This window comes from Pipistrellus kuhlii, unplaced genomic scaffold (assembly GCF_014108245.1).
Source record: "Pipistrellus kuhlii isolate mPipKuh1 unplaced genomic scaffold, mPipKuh1.p scaffold_m20_p_3, whole genome shotgun sequence".
In the NCBI taxonomy this organism is placed as follows: domain Eukaryota; kingdom Metazoa; phylum Chordata; class Mammalia; order Chiroptera; family Vespertilionidae; genus Pipistrellus; species Pipistrellus kuhlii.
This window is the reverse complement of record NW_023425529.1, coordinates 6114475-6129460: the sequence shown is the minus strand read 5'-3', so window position 1 is coordinate 6129460 and position 14986 is coordinate 6114475. Positions and strand designations below refer to the sequence as shown.

At 51.7% G+C, this 14986-nt stretch overlaps 1 protein-coding gene across 2 annotated transcripts in view; it reads right to left on the bottom strand.

The window, feature by feature from the left end:
* Nucleotides 1-14986, bottom strand: part of SYN3 (synapsin III) — a 372118-nt gene that overhangs the window by 28024 nt on the left and 329108 nt on the right. The gene's annotated exons all lie outside the window — the stretch shown is intronic.

Sequence of the window (14986 nt, the reverse complement as noted above, 5' to 3'; positions counted from 1 at the left end):
AGTCAAGGGAATCTCCCTAGAAGAGGTGAGCTGGCAGGTTTGGCAGGATGGATGTGGTTTCAGATGGACTACCCAGCGGGGTGCTCTGAGAGGCCTGAGGAAGGCAAAGCTGAGGCAGAGGAGCCGCATGGGGAGGTGGGAAGGGGTGAGCAATGGGATCAGACTGGCCGATGGGGCAGGAAGGTGGGGGACAGCTGAAGGGGGTCATCAGAGAACAGATCACAGATGGCCTGAACAGCTTAGTAAGGGGCTAGAATTTTCAGCCTGAAGGCTCTGGAAAGGCCCTGGGAGGAGTTTAAGCTAAAAAGTAGCCTAATTTGTGTTTTAGAAAAATTGTCCAGCAGTTGTACAGAGGGTTGAATGGAGGGGTGTGATAGGGGATAGAGAGAGACCAGTTAGAGAGAAGGAAGTGTGTATGTGTGTGTGGAGGGTGTGCACATGTGGATTGTGTGTGTGAAGACCTGGATGTGTAGTATGTGTGATGTGTGTTATGTGTTATATGTGTGGTGTGTTGTATGTGATGCTTGTGTATGCAGGCAGTGTGTGTGTGTGTGTGTGTGTATGCAGGCTGTGTGTGTATATGTAGGCAGTGTGTGTGTATGTGTGTGTATGTGTTTATGCAGTCAGTGTGTGTGTGTGTGTGTGTGTATATGTGTGTGTGTGTATGCAGGCAGTGTGTGTGTGTGTGTATGCAGGCTGTGTGTGTGTGTGTGTGTGTGTATGCAGGCAGTGTGTGTATATGTGTGTGTGTGTATGCAGGCTGTGTGTGTGTGTGTGTGTGTGTGTATGTAGGCAGTGTGTGTATGTGTGTGTATGCAGGCAGTGTGTATGTGTGTGTGTGTGTGTGTGTGTGTGTGTGTATGTCTGTGAGCGCCCATGCACTGGACAAGGCCAGCCCTGCTAAGGCCAAAAGCCTATGGGAGAAACTCACACTGTGTATGGGGCCAGGAACACAGCGTGGTGCCCTGGAGCTGAATCTCGCTCAGGCCCCGGGCAGCCAAGCGTCTCAGCCTTTGAGATATCCAGGCTGAGGATGTGATGCTTCCTGTGGACCACAGGTGGGCTGTGAGGGAGGGGGCAGCCTGGAGCCACTTACAATCCTGTGTGGAGGGAGCAGGGGCTGACAGAGAGATGCTGCCACCTCCACTGGTCCAAGCCACCAGCATCCCTCAGTGGACCAGGGCAACCATCTCCTTTTAACCTTCATCTCACCCAAGCCAAACGCCTCAGGCGGATTTCCCAAATCCCTGGGCGTGGACCAAGGTGTCCGTGTTTTTGGAAGCCCCCCAGGAGTGGTGTGCAGCCCAGGTTGAAAAGCATGACCTGTATCCTGTGGTTCCTGGTCACCTTTTACGCTCAGCCCACTTGGCCCTGCCTCAGTGCCTTTGTACCTGCTATTCCTTCCGCTTGGAACCATTTTCCTGAATCCCTTCCCATGGCCGCCTTTTTCCAGTCTCTACCCAGATGACCCCCAGCGGAGGCTTTTCCAACTATTGATATAAAGTAACTACTCTCCCTGCCCCCTTTGGAAAGGCTCTATGAATTATCCTGGCTTATTATTATTGCTCTTTTTCTTACAGTCTTTGACTATCTGAAGTTGCTGTTCATGCGCATATTCCCTCTCTCCTCCACTGAAATGTAAGCCAACATGATCAGGGACATCCTGTGACTAATAATGCAAATTCAAACCCCTGCTCCCTCACTTACTGGCTGTGTGACCTCAGGGAAGTTACTTAGCCTCTCTGTGTCTCACTTTCCTTTTTTTTTTTTTTTTAATGTATGTTTATTGATTTCAGAGAGGAAAAAAGAGAGAAACATTAATAATGAGAGAGAACCATTGATCGGCTGCCTCCTACACACCCCACACTGGGGACTGAGTCCGCAACCCAGGCAGGCCTGGGCCCTGACCAGGAATCGAAATGTGACCTCCTGGTTCATAGGTCGATGCTCAACCATTGAGCCATGCTGGCTGGGTTTCTCACATTCCTTATCAGCAAAATGTGGATAAGTTGTTGATATAAAGTAGCTACTTCATATCAAATGTGGATAACTTGCTGGGTTAGTGTTGAACATTGGATTACTGTTGAGCATTAAATGAAATAATACATATAAATGGCTTATCAGAACAATTGGCTCATCACAAGCACTTGATCAATGATAACTATTATTAATTGTTACCATTCCCTCTCATAACCTGAACACCCAGCATAGTGCTTGGTACATAGTTGGTACTCAGTAAATATTTGCTGAAAGAATGAATTCAGGTGCCAGTCATGGTAATAGCTGAGTGAAGAAAGTCTAGGCTAGTGGTTGGCAAACTGCGGTTCGTGAGCCACATGCAGCTCTTTGGCCCCTTGAGTGTGGCTCTTCCACAAAATACCACGTGCGGGTGCGCACATACAGTGCGATTGAAACTTGGTGGCCCATGCACAGAAATCGGTTTTCGGCTCTCAAAAGAAATTTCAATCATTGTCCTGTTGATATTTGGCTCTGTTGACTAATGAGTTTGCCGACCACTGGTCTAGGCAGAGGGAAAGGAGGTGCAGTGGCCCTGAGGGAGATGCTGGCCATACATTAACAGAAAACTGAGTTTTCACACCGTATGGAAGCTAAAGGCTGGTAGGAATTCATGCTCTTCCATCCAATCTCCCCTCGGATATGAACACAGGAAATGGGGTCAAGATCCTTCCCAGATAATGGTTTGAAATTAATCTCAACCCAGAAACACATGAGCAACGGAGTGAAGTCCACTGCCTTACATTAATCGCCTGGAAAACATTCCGGCCAAGTGTGGCCAGCATCTCACCCCGTCCAGATCCGTCTCCGTCAGATTCCCACAGAAGGCCAAGTTCAGAGCATGCCCCTTCCCAGTGGGACAGCCCAGACAAAGTTGTTTTTCCCCCACAAAGATAACTGCATGAGGCAATTTACTGAACCAGGTTATTTACGGATAAGCTAATAGCTGAGTGGCTATCTACCAACAACAATAACCATAGCCTTAGAACACTTGCTCTGCGGTCTCTCTTTCTGGCAAGAACTAGCCGGCAGGGCCAGCTGTGAGGTTCAGGCCCCTCCTAGTTCAAGATGATAAAACCATGACCTTGGCGCACAAATGGATGCTTTCTGTTTTTATAGCAGGAAGATGCGCATCCAGCTCATTCCAAAGTGGTATCTGTTCATGAAAACCTAGTGAGATGGGGCAAGAGGGACAGGCTACGTATGTTCTATCTCCGAAGGTTCTCACCAGTCTTGCAGCTCCCAGCCTCTCAGGCTGTTTAGTTTAGAATGGCTCCCTGAGCTCAGCATTGAAAGCTGAGAAGAGCTGGGCCTGTGTGGCTCAGTGGTTGAGCGTCAGTCTATGAATCAGGAGGTCACGGTGTCATCCCCAGTCAGGGCACATGCCCAGGTTTGCAGGAGTGATCCCTAGTGTGGGGCGTGCGGGAGGCAGTTGGTCTCTCTCATTATTGATTGAAAGAATGAATACAGGGACAGTCATGGTAATAGCTGAGTGAAGAGAGTCTAGGCAGAGGGAAAGAAGTTGCAGTGGCCCTTGGGGTGATGCTGCCTCTCCCCTCCTCTCTCCCTCTTCCCTCTCCCCTCCTCTCTGAAATCAATTTAAAAAATATATAGGCTGAGAAGAAGTAAATGGAAGTTGCTAATAACCTAATAATGTAGACGTTCCCAGCCTTTCTGGGTTCACAGTTCCCATCTCCAGAATTATCTCATGGCATTTCTAGGCCAAGAGAAATACCAAGCACTTCCATTTACTAAGTAGTCAGAGCTAAATTGCTGGATAAATATTTATTTTAGGACAACTTGGTAATTACTTGAAAAAAAATGCACATCATGTTTTCATTTAATTTTAAATAACGACAATTACTTACTAATGGAATGTGTGTGCTTGGTGGGCACTGCACAAGTTCTCAAGCCACAGACTCAGCCGGACCCCATGACCTGCATTTCCTAGCGCCCGCCGATTGGCATATGGCACTTGCTTTTCTGCACAACCAGCACCCGAGTCCCAGCTTTGCCAAGATGCAGCGCCGTGGAAAGGAGCATGAGTACCCAAGGCTGACATGGGGAGCTACCTCAGCGAGCGGTCTGCATGCCTCACAGGTGTCGAGAGCTGCTTTTTCTCTTGAAAATTTATAATATACTGTGGTGCAGGGTTTGGGAACCAGGGACCTAGTGTTATGACTCCCAAAACCCTCCCCTAGCAGTTAAGAACAGGAGTCTCTGGGCAACATCCCTGGGAGAAAGCCTACCTGGTTCTCATGGCAATCATAGGTCTGAGAAACCCCCGGGGGGCCGAGTATCCAATAAACCAGTCTAGAGGTTCAACCAGTACACGCTTGAGGAAAATTTGATTTCACTCATATGTGGAATGTAATGAACAAATTGAAATACCAAGCAAAACAGAGACAGACTCCTGGATAGAGAGCAGGCAGGCAGCTCTGGAGGTATTAGGGTGTGTGTGTGTGTGTGTGTGTGTGTGTGTAGGGATTGAGCAAAAGAGAAAAAAGAGAGAACTCATGGACACAGGGGGTGGAGGAGGGTTGATGCAGAGGGGAAAGGACATAGAGGGGATAAAGGTGATGGGAAAAAAAAAATCTCTATATATAAAAGCCCAGCGCCTGGACCCGTGGAATGACCAGAACGAACGGTGGCTATGATGTGCATTGTGGCAGCCAACCATCCTGATCTGGCCCCCAGTCAGCCTCTTAACACTCCAATCAGGGGCAGGACCAGCTGACCAACCATCCGGGGACCTTCCCCCTGGCTGGCCCCACCCCCAATCAGCCCCCAACACCCTGATCAGGAGGGGGCCACCTGGCCAACCGCCTGCTAGTCCAGCCTGACCCTACCTGTGCACAAATTCGTGCACCTGGCCTCTAGTATGAAATAAAACAAAAAAGGCTATGGCACTTGTTAAGATGGTGCAAATTCTATTGGAGATTGATTCACCAGGATCGTGCTCTCAGTGCAAAGCATGTTGGTGAGAGCAAGCTCTCCGTTTGGAGTAGCCCCTAAGCATGTCTGCAATGAAGTAAAATGCTCAAGGAGGTGCAGTGGCCCTGAGGGTGATGCTGCCTGTTGAAAAGACGCTGCCTGTTGAAAAAAACAACACGTTGTACTAAACACAAAATTAAGACACAATCCCTGTCACTGAGGAGTTCCATGGGAGAGAGACAGACAGACAGACAAAGCAGTAAAGGGTGACAATGCCACCACAGAGGCCAGCATGGGGGCCGTGGGTGCACAGGGGAGGGACCCTGATCTACATGGGGTGGAGGGAGGTAGGGAGTAGGGAAGGTTTCCCAGATGAGGTGATGGACTCCACCCCAACATTTTTGGGAGGAGGGAGAATTGAAGTGTGGCCTCACGTATCTCGGTACTTTCTCACTCATTTCTTCTCGAGGTCTTACCTATTTTTTTAATTTTTTTTTTAACGAGCACCGACTATGTGCCAGGAAGTGGAATGCAATGAACAAATTGAGAATACCAAGCAAACACACAGTTTACTGTCTCATCTCATTTCATCTTCACAAACAGTCCGCAGGGCTTCCGGCCACAGTGTACCCCACAAGCCCTGCCTCTGTAAACAACCATAAAACTGGAACAGATTTACGAGGGGACGATTTTTGGGAGGCTGTGAGAGTAGACAGTACAGGCTGTGATCCATGATGGGAGGGAAGTTCGGGAGGTGACCCCCGAGGCAGCCTGGCCCCTTTTCTCACGCCACTTGGCCCTGGCCTGGGACACTCAGCATCCTGGGCTCCCATGCCTCCTGAACCCCAGCTCTTTCCTGCATCTGGGCTTTTGCATATGCTGTTCTCTCTCTCTCTTTTTCCCTCTCTCTCTCTCTCTGGAAGGTTCTTCCCTCCTGCCCCTTGCATGAAATGTCTCCACCTCCAAGGATTCCTCCAAAAGCTCCCTCACACTTTTCTGTCTTCTGCTTGGTACTGAATCACACTCACAGTTCTGTATCTATTTGCTTATCTATACACTGTCTGCCTCACCCACGATGTCTGTACCCAGTGCTCAGCACAGTACCCAGCATGCAGTGGGTGCTCAATAAAGCGCTGTAATGAGAGGATGAATTAGATTGGCCATTTCCCTTCCCATGGGAAGTGGGGGACAGGGGCAGTTAGGAGGAACACGGGGAGGGAGGAGACACCCCTCTCCTTTAATGAAAGTGGCCAAAACTCAGAGACCTTACCAGGCAGATCTGAGAAACCTCCGTGAAGGGTTTGGGACTTGAAGACAGCATGCAGCCCTTCCGTAAGTCCTCCCGAGAACCCTGAGTGGGAGATGCTGTCCTCCCACTTAACAGTGGAGACTCAGAGGAGGGGAGGACTTGTCCAAGGCCGCCCAGCTAGTCAGGGAGGAATGGGGACTCAATCCAGGCCCGGTGAGTTCTGAACCCCAGGCCTGTTCACGGCACTGTCCTGCTTTGAAAGCAAAGCATGGAGGCAACTCTCTCCTCCTGGTCTTCCTCTCCAATCCTTTTCCCTTCCCCTCTCACCCTCCTCTGGTGCGTTTGCAAGCTCTACTGACAGATGGGCTTTGCTAGTAAATGCGGCTGCTGAGACACAACGGGGCAGGTGCCCAGCCTCTTCCTGGAAGGACCTGAGTGGGGGGTGGGGGGCATGCTCGGCCGCCAAACTCCACGGCCAAGGTATCCCCCAGCTAAAGCTGTGGCCCCGATGACTCACTCCAGGGCCCCTCGGCCAAGGCAGCCTGTGCCAGGGGACCCCGCATGGCCGAGGCCCAGGGCTGACTCACAGGGCAGGCTGCCACCATCTGAATCACCCTCCTTGCCTCTGGTTGGAGAGGAGGCTGGGGGCTGGGACGGGGCACTGGGTGGGGACCCTGTGACTCACCCTGTGAATCAATAATAATGATGATTGTAATAACAATGACAAATAATAACAGCACCTTTAATGAGAGCCTTTTATGTGCCAGGTGCTAATATATCTACTCCAATATATAATAAAAGCCTAATATGCTAAGTGTCTGGTTGGCTGGTCAGACGTTCAACCAATCAGAGTGCAATATGCTAATGATATGCTAAGACTGCTCAACTGTTTGCTATGACAGCACTGACCACCAGAGGGCAGATGCTCTGACTGGTAAGTTAGTTTGCTGCTGGGGTCCAGCCAATTGGGACTGAGTGAGATGGGCTGGACATTCCCTGTAGCCCTCCCTCAGTCCCTCCCTGGCTGGCCAATCTCCCATGTCCCTCCCTGGCCTTGATCGTGTACCAGTGGGGTCCCTCAGCCTGGCTTGCACCCTCTCGCAATCTAGGATCCCTTGGTTTAGGCCCAACAGTGGAACAACTGGTCACTATGACGTGTACTGACCACAGGGGGCAGATGCTCAACTCAGGAGCTGCCCCCTGGTGGTCAGTGCACTCTCACAGGAGGAGCACCACTCAGCCAGAAGCCGGCTCACAGCTGGCAAGCGCCGTGTGGTGGGAGGAGCCTCTCCTGCCTCCATGGCAGTATTAAGGATGTTCAACTGTGGGACACAGTCAATAGTCAGACATCCCCGAGGGCTCCTGGACTGTGAGAGGGCGCAGGCCAGGCTGAGAGACCCCCATCCCCAAGTGCACAAATTTCATTCACTGGGCCTTTAGTGTGTGCATGTATTTATTTATTTATGTTTATATTTCAGAGAGGAAGGGATGGAGGGAGAGAGAGAGAGAGAGAGAGAGAGAGAGAGAGAGAGAGAGAGAGAGAGAAACATCAATGATGAGAAAGAATCATTGATCATTTGCCTCCTGCAAACCCCCCCCCCCCCCCCCCCCACTGGAATGGAACCCACAACCAGGACATATGCCCTGGCTTCAGATCAGACCATGACTCCCTGGTTCATAGGTTGATGCTCAACTACTAAACCACACTGTCCTGGCCTAACAGCTATATATCAATTGACTTAGTCTTCATAACAACCTTATGTAGTAAGTACTATTCTTCCTCTACTTCACACATGAAGAATCTGTGGCCCAGCCAGGTTATAGAATTGTTGCAGGCCTCAGCTGGCTATGGAAGAGCTGAGACGATAACCATTCATTCGGTAAATATTTACCGAGGCCCTACGATAAGCCAGGTGCTGAGGCAGGGGCCAGGGACGCGAAGCTAGAATTGCGTGAGAAGTGCATAAACAAGTACATCCATGACGTGGTAGGTAGAGGTGAGTGTTATGGGAACACACATTAGGTGAAGGGGGTGGGGGTAACGGGAGGCCAGGGTGGAGATGTCATTTCATTGAGAGCTGGGTGGAGGCCTCGCTAAGAAGCCGGCATCGAGCAGACCCCTGCAGCAGATGGGGGAGCAAGTCCCAGGCCTGCCTGGGGCAGAGGAGAGCCAGAGCCAGCATGGGAGGTGGGTCCTGATGGGCCTAAGCCAACACTCCTCTCCCAGTGGCCCTGGATGGACGCATGGATAGATGGGCCAGCCAGATGGACAAGAGCATCGGACTCCACCATAGAGGTGAATGTTGAGAATGAAGCCCATTACCCAGAATGCCACCGGCAGCCAGCCTGGCAAAGAGGAAGCCGCCTGAAAGGGAGCTGAGCCTGAGGCCGACAGCCGAGGACCTCGGGGCCTTCACTGAGCTAGTCCGCAAGGCTTGGTGAAGCCAGTCTGGGGTGGAATTTTCCTTCGCTTGCAGCCAAAACAATCCTGATACAGGTGAGTGCATTTACTGGCTACTGGCTGCCCAGACCCGCCTTGCTGCCCTGGGTGTGCCTGCAGGAAGGCACTCTTGCCCAGGCTCCCTGGTCTGAGGCCGGATTTTCCACTCTATAGCCTCTGGGGACCCTGAGTCCTTTCCTTCAGCAATGAATACCTTTAGGTTGGGAGAAAGCTATTAGGGGAGATTCCTTATTTCCAGACTCCCGCAGTTTTCTTCCTATGCTGGGTGCAACGCCTGGCCAGTCTGCCCCTTGTCATTCACACCTCCCTGGGAGGGGAGGGTGACATACTTGGAGGTTTGGAGGAGCAATGCAGCAAGCTCAGCACCCAGCCCATTCTCCTCTTCTTTCTCCTTGGGAGCCGGCATTCCCACCAACAGATTCCTGTAATCTGTTCTGCTTCCCAGACTAACCACGTTGGGCTGCCCGAGGCCGCCATCTCTGCCCGTGTCATGTGTCACGTGGGTAAGTCTGTCTCCTCGGGGTGCAGGGCTGGGAAGCCCACTTGACTGCCCATCTCAGCCACATTCTTCAGTGCCTTTATTTATGGGAAGGTGATGTGTTTGATTTTTTCCTTCCTCTTATCAGACAAAAGCCTGCAGCTGGCCGGCTGATGGGAAAAGCCGACTGTGGGAGCAAAGTCAAGCACGAGGCCGGGAAATGACCTTGGATGCTTCTTCCATCGAGGCCCGGTGCTTCTCGTATCTGCCAGGGAAAATGCCCCAGTTCTGCCGAGGCAACGACGTTCTTGTCCCCTCACACTTCATCCAGAATGGCCTTGCACAATGCATCGCAGAGAGCACGCTTGGTAGGTTTTATGAAAGTTCCCGAAACTTCCCCGGGCTCTCCTGCCCTCTCCCTCCTTCCCCGTGGGACCTGCCAGCTTCGTGGGCTGAGGAGAGGGCCACGGGCTTCTTGCAAAGCCCATGAAAAGCTGCTTTCTCATAGTCCAGAGCAGTCCTCCGTGAGCCGCCCCTTCGGGGTCACCTCAGTTGACTTGAGGGGTATTATTTATTCATGAAATGACCCTCCCCTCCTGCCCAGTGACAGCTCTGACAAAGAGCCCGGCTCTCCCAGGTCTCCTCTCAGGACCCCGTCTGTCTGGGCCCCCACGCGGAGTGCCTCGGCCTTGGACTTGACTGGCTTTGCCTCCCTGTCAGCACAGCTCAGCTCAGCGGCTCCACCCGAGACTAACAAGCCGGGAGACTAAAGCAGGGCTTGGTGCCTCCCAGGCGGGATTGAATTCCAGATAGTTCAGAACAAAAACACACTCAGCCAAGCAAACAAAGCAGATGCTCCCTCAGCCTTGTTTATTATTTCAGCCTCAGCCTGGACATTTCATTGCTTCAGGACATGTCTGCCGGCAAGCTGCCCAGGGTCCCTCCTCCCCATTGTCTGGGGGAGAGGGGAGAGCATCAGCCTTGGGCCTTCATGGCAAGGACACACAAACAACCCCAAATGAGAAAAAGACAGACAGCCAGGAGGCCCAGGCTCCACTTCCGGCTGGGAGGGACCTCCTGGGTGACCTTGGGCAGGGAAAGTTCCTTTGTTGAGCTAGTGGTTTCAAAAACTAACCATGCGAGGCATAGAGCAGATGAGTGGTGAAGGAAAGCAAAAACTAACCATGCTAGCTTAGGTTATCAAAGTCAATCAAGGGCAGCGTTGGTCACATTAGCCAAGATGTGGAAACAGCCTAAGCGTCCACCAGTGGATGAATGAATAAAGAAGATGTCATTGGGCCAAAACCGGTTTGGTTCAGTGGATAGAGCACCAGTCTGCGGATTGAAAGGTCCCAGGTTCGATTCCGATCAAGGGCATGTAGCTTGGTTGCGGGCACATCTCCAGTAGGGGGTGTGCAAGAGGCAACTGATCGATGTTTCTCTCTCATGGATGTTTCTAACTCGTATCCCTCTCTCTTCCTCTCTGTAAAAATATTAATAAAATATATTAAAAAAAAGGATGTGATTGGCAGCAAGAAAGAAGGACACAACGTGGATGGTTCTTTAGGACATTATGTTCCGTGAAATAAGCCAGACCCAAAGTTGCAAAAACTGTGTGGCCTCACTTACATGTGGAATCTAAAAAAGCCAAATTCATAGAACCTGGGCATAGAGGGATGGTCCCCAGGGTGTGGGAGTGGGGGATTTGGGAGGCACTGTGGGAGGTACAAAGGTTATCTCAAGAGGTGGCCTATGTCCTGGAGTTCCAACCAATGCCCAGTCTAGTGACTGCACCCAACAGCATTGTGCCACCTTCTCCAACGTTGCCGAGAGGGTGGACCTTGAACGTTCTCATCACAAAGAAGAAATGACAGCGCTGTGAGGTGATGGAGGTCCTAGCTATGCTGACGGTTGTCACACTGCAACACACAAGTATATCGAATCAACATGCACGATGTTACTTGTCAATTATATCTCAAGTAGAAGAAAAGTAGCTCAAGGTGAAGAGTGTGGTCTCTGAAGGAAGACCATCTGGCTTTGAACTCTGGGAGGGAGCAGGTGGGCGGGAGGTTTGGGGGAGGGGAAGTGGGGGGTTGACTCCCCTCTTTATCTTTGAGCCTCCACTATAAGGTGGCTATGAGTGAAATTCAGGGTTGAGGGAGAGAAGAGGTGTATGTGAGCCCGTGCCCCATCCTCGGGCACAGCTGGCACCGAGCTGGCACCGAGCATGCTCTCTATAAACTCATCATCACATCATTATCCCTGAGATGGGAACGGCCTGTCAACCAAGAGGGCGTGAGCGCAGGTGGGGGGCAGCATTCTGCACGGGCACAGTGTAGGCGCCAAGTGCGGGGGTTGAGGGTGGGGCGGCTGCCTCCACAGGTTCGGAAGAAGTTCAGGGAACTCTTGAACTTGAGCCGAGCCTGTTGTTGCTGAGTCTGACATGGCTGTGGGCGTTCATGGAAGATAACAGGGAGGGAACGCAGGGAGGCACGGCACAGCCCGGCATGTTTCGGATTGCACAGGGCTGGGATGTGGCCGGAGCCCTGGCTGCGAGGGGCCTGTGCCGAGAGGGGACCGCAGGATGTGGTGGATCTGGTGGGTCTTGCAGACTTTTTCTGTGCACCACACGGAGCACATGAGGGTGTTAAGCAGAGGAGGGATGTGGCCGGTTCTGGGATTTGGGACTCATACTCAGCAGCCGTGCGGACAGTGGACAGGAGGGGCCAGCCGGGAGGCTGTGATGGCTGAAGCTCAGACCAGAAGTGAAGCAGAGCGGACCTGAGGCAGTGCGAGGAGAAAGGCAGGAAAATGCAATCTAACAGGATGGTGATTACCAAAGGGAAAGAGGAGGAGGGTAGAGGATGGTAAACGGGGATACATGGCGATGGAAAGAGACTTGACTTGCGGTGGTGAACACACAATACGATATTCAGACGATGCGTTATAGAATTGTACCCTTGAGTCCTAACTAGTTTGGCCCAGTGAATAGAGCACTGGCCCATAGACTGAAGGATCCCAGGCTTGATTTCCATCAAGGGCATATACCTCAGCTGCAGGCTCGATTCCCATGGGGGAAGCAACCAATCGACGTGTCTCTCCCATCGAAGTTTCTCTCTCTGTCTCTCCTCCTCTACTCTCAACTGTGCCATGTGTCAGGTGCTCGGCAGGCACCCATGGCCAAGGGCTGCCACATCGGACAGCATGTGAGGGATCTGCATACGGTGAGGAGGAGCCAGGCAAGGACAGAGCCCCAGGGCACGTGGACGAGGGGCTGCAAAGGAGCACAGAAAATTTGGTTGGAGAGAAAGCAGGGAAGGCAGGATTTCCTGAGCCTTCAGGAGACAGGGAACAGCCACCGATGATCAAGGAGCTGAGGGCTTGATTAGCTTTGTCCACCTGGGTCAATGATCTTTGCCAGAGAAGGTTCCGGGAGAGATGGGGGCTGACTTAGGGAGCTGGTGAGAGAGTGGAGACAGAAGCTCCATGTGCTTCTTGAAGAAACTTGACTGAAAAACGAGGGTGGAAAGGCATACCGGCTTGGAGAAGACGTATGTATTCTTTTATTTATTTTTAATTTTTTAATTTTTATTTTTTTAAAATATATTTTATTGATTTTGTACAGAGAAGAAGGGAGAGAGATAGAAACATCAATGAGAGAGAGTCATCAATCAGCTGCCTCTTGCACACCCCCTCCTGGGGATGTGCCCACAACCAAGGTACATGCCCTTGACCGGAATCGAATCTGGGACCTTTCAGTCCCCAAGCCGACACTCTATCCACGGAGCCAAACCGGTTTCAGCCATATGTATTCTTTTAAAACCCAAGTGCAGCTCACTCCGCTGAGGAGATGCCAGGTGGGGAGCAGCACGGAAAGCTGAGTGGGGAGGGACGGACAGGTAGCGAGCCCCAGGGGATATGGCGAGAATGAGAGCCAGAGCTCGGAGGTCAAATGTACTCTGAATAGAACTCAGAAGACACCACTGAGACAGGGAAGTGGGCGTGAGGGAGTGAGTGCAGAGGTGGGAGAGGGTGTCAATGAGTCCTGTGAAGGGGGCTTGATGAGAGCAGGAAAGTTGTAGAATCGCCAGAGTGGGGATGGGAAAGGCAGCAGGCTAGGTGGTTGTCAGAGCTTTGCCAAGAAGTCCGGCTGGGGCTGGAGGTAACACATTGGTAGCCGCAGCGTCAGCTCAGTGGTGGGAGTCTTCTCCAGTTTCTGAAATTGTGGAGGTGGGGAACAGCATCTCCATATTCCTGGATGGGACCGATGAGGCTCAGAGAGGGCAGGTGATCAGCCTGAGGTCACACAGCCTCAGGAAGTGAGAAGGCTGTCTGGGCCCAGAGCCTGCTGCTGCTACTTCTCCAAATTCCCAAGTCGATGAAGCCCCAGTGAGAAAGCGTTTGTGGAGTCCCCTGTGGACGGGGTTCCCTGTCTCCCTCCCTCCTCACTGGTCCGCTCTAGGTTGGGCCAGAGCCATGGCCATCTTGCACACGGGGGTGTGTGTGTGTGTGTGCAGGAAGAAGCTGTTATGAGGATGGTGCCCCGATGCACAGGGGATGAAGTCACAGGTGAATGAAGTGCTCTGGGGGATCCAGGCTCCTCACAGGGACAGAGGCCAGGCCATCGGGTCTTCCTGGGGCCACAGGGCTAGAAGCACAGACTTTGCTCCCTGCAGGCCCTGGGCACTGCCTGCTTGTGCCTTCCTTGCTTTTGCTCTGGTCTCCTTCCTCCCCCCCAAAAACTCTCCTTGCTCCTCTATCTGATATGGACTCACCCACGGAAGCCCTAAAGCCAGTCGCCTCCTCCAGGCCATCTTCCTTGTTCGCACCAGCCCCTTGGAGGTTCTCCCTTCTCCTCTGAACCACTCGGGATGTTTGCTGTCCATTTAATTCCAAGCATCTGATCGTTCATTTCGCCTCCAAATATTTAGAGTGCGCTGTGCTAGGCACTGAGAATATGGTAATGAACAAGACAGGACCAGGGAATTTTGTAGTTGGGGGAGGTGGAGAATCAAGCAGCTAGATAAGAAGGCAGTCAGACGGATGGGTAGCCGGATAGGTAATACTTGGGTAGGAAACAGTTCGCAGGCGCTTTCAAAGACAAGTGGGACAGTGTGATAGAGAATGTATTACTGTCTTGATGGGATTTTTAGGGGCCTCCTGAAGTTGATCAGGCCAAGTTTGTGGGATCCCATGGACGAGGATCTGGGCTCTAGCAAACTCTTGCCGCGTGCCCCCCCCCTCCCCCCGCCGGTCAAAGAGCTGTCAGAAAATTCAGATAAGTCCTGCAGGCAACACAGCAGAAGCACACACTGTGGGGCCAGGCTGATCTAGGTTCAAATCCTGCCTTAGGCATGTGCAAATGCCATGATCTGAACGGAGTCTGTAAGCTTTCCTGGGGCTCCGTCTCCTCCTGTGTAAAAGGAAATGATAATATTGTATTTATACCCATTCTCAGGGGTGGGGCGGGGGGAGGACTAGAATGTATGTCTCTATATCTGTATCTGTCTGTGTCTAATCCATCTGTAATCTGTCTGCCTCTCTAAGTGATGGCTAGAGTACATGCTAAGAGTTCTGAAAAGCACAGATGGTCACACAAGCAGAAGCTACTGCTTTGAACGTGGGTCCGGGGACCCGGCTTTGCCACTTAGCAGCGGTGCCACCTTGGCAAACTTCTTAACTCTTCCCCTGTAACATGAGCTTTACGACAGCACGTTTCCCATCATCACTATGAAGACTCAGTGAGACAAACCATGTACACATTGAACAGCTGCTTGTTGCTACCGAGAAGCACCTGTTTGGAAAAGGTATGTGGAGATCTCATAGGTCCGACACACACTAGTAGAAT